Below are 2,429 nucleotides of genomic sequence, written 5' to 3' on the forward strand. Positions count from 1 at the left end.
GCAGATTGAAGCATATTTTTTCACTTCATGCTTCTTGCTTTTTATTGTTGTAGCTTGCAATATGTTTAATACAGAAAATTTTTTTGCATGCCTTCATAAGTATAATTGATATATTGCTTACTTTCTCAATGTGTGGGGGAGGTGGCAGGAGGAGGGAGAAAGTTTGGAACTCAAAAAAAATTTAAGAATATTAAAAATAAATAATTTTAAAAACACAAAGGGCATGGGAAAAAAAAAACATGTATAACAAAACTGGAAAAGTAGGCTGGAGCCAGAGTCTAAAGAGTTTTAAATGTCAATCTGAAGAGTTTGTTTGTGATCTTAGAGGCAAGAAGGTGATTAAGCAAGGGAGTGATGAGATCAGACTTGTACTTTAGGAAGAGTATTTTGGCAGCTATATGGAACATGCATTGAAAAGAATAAAAACTGGAAACTGGGAGGCATAATAAAGAGTTTAGTATTTTTTTTATTATTAAAAGTGATATATGGGCTTGAATTAAGGGGGTGGTTGGGGAAGAGAAGGGAAGAGAAGTTTCAGGTCTCTACCACCTCTGAAAGTTTTATAATACTGTAAAAATCATAATTAGGGTGCTCACTTCTAGCTAGCTGTGCCATTGAATGTCTCTGGGTCTGTTTCTCTATTCACCAAATAAATTCTTCATATTCTGTCATTTTATTTATAAGACCAGGCCTTCTTTCACTTGCTGATGTCTGAAGATGACTGCCCACTAGAGGTCACTGCCCTACTAACTTCCCCCAGCCCCAACTTTGGCTGTAACCTACCACATAGAAGCATCAGGTGACATTCCTCTCCTCCCCCAAAATCATCCATCCTAAGACACACAAATCACATTTCATCTGGCTACTTTCCCTTATTTCTCCCATCCACTAGCCTAATCCCATTTACTCCTCACCCAGTCTAAATACCATTACAATACACGACCAATAAAATGAAACTAGTAGTGACTGGTTCAGTCAATATTCAACAAGATCAGGGGTCACTAACCTTTCAGGGGGAAAATATTGTTCTCCCCTTAACATCCTTATAACTTAAATATACATGTACATATATTTATATATATACATACACATATGTCTCTATCTATATTTAATTTAAAACATTGATCCAAGACAATTCCAAAAGACTCATGATAGAAAGAAAAAGAACTTTGGAGTTTAAATTCTATTTTCATTTTTTGTTTATTTTTGGGACTTTTCCCTTTTCCTCCTTCTTTCACAGCATGACTAACAAGGAAGAAAAAAAAAAACAGTAAAAATCACTACAACTAACCACACTTGCAAAGTATTTACTTTAAATTCATGAATTCAAGTGATAAAATATCATGATAATTTTTTAGTCACGAAAATTATTTTTTACCTACTTTTTGTTCATATTTAATACTTATATAGCTTCAGCCCCCTCACATACACAAACTTTTTTTTTTTTTTTTGCTTTGCTTTGTCAATTTTAAAAGTAGTGTTCTATTACATTAATACACTACAATTTTTTTTAGTGGTTCCCTTGTTGGGCATTTAGGTTGTTTCCAGGACTGGTGTGTGTGTGTGTGTGTGTGTGTGTGTGTGTGTGTGTGTGTGTGTGTGTGTTTTTATTCATAAGATGTTTTGAAATTGTTTGGTCACACAGATCTCTTTTGGATTTGATGACACTTCCAGGGTACATTCTTGACAAAGGAATTTTTAAGGCAAGACTAAAATGAGTTTTGGGGTAACTTTAAAAGTTTACTCCCACATCTCTAAAAAGTTTCAACAAGTTTGTAACTCCACTAATACTGAATGAGTATGATATTGCCTTCAAGTCCCCCCAACACTGAATTGTGTTTCTGTTAATAATCAAATTGAAGAATATCCTAATTCTAATTCTGACTCTAAATCTACTTCTATATACATTTGGATGGAAAATGTCATCTGCATCCAGAAAGAACTATGGAGACTGAATGCAGATCAATACATGAGACATTTATGTATTTAGCAGATGACTAAGTTTTGGGGGGTTTTTCCCCACAAACTTTTTATTTTTAATTTTCTTAAAAGCATTATACAGGTACACTTTTTTTTTATTACATATATCTATATAAGACATGTTGACAGAATTATCAGAAAAAAAGGGGAAAACCACCAGGAAGAAAAAAAAAAACAGAAGAAAAATAACAAAATACCTTTCGTTCTGATTTTTCTCTCCCAACATGACTCATTTGAAAATATGTAACAAATGAATGTACATGTAGAACTTTAAAAAAAATCAAATTAAAAAAAATGATCATTGACTAATGACATCTTTCCATAAATGTCATAGGCAGTCCCTCCAAATATGTTCACAGCCTTCTAGAACTCTTGATATTCTATATGAAGCATGTTGGGAGTTTCCATTATAGAGACTTAAAGGAATTTTGAAAAAAAAAGAACAACTA

The sequence above is a fragment of the Sminthopsis crassicaudata genome, chromosome 3 (assembly GCF_048593235.1).
Source record: "Sminthopsis crassicaudata isolate SCR6 chromosome 3, ASM4859323v1, whole genome shotgun sequence".
Classification (NCBI taxonomy): domain Eukaryota; kingdom Metazoa; phylum Chordata; class Mammalia; order Dasyuromorphia; family Dasyuridae; genus Sminthopsis; species Sminthopsis crassicaudata.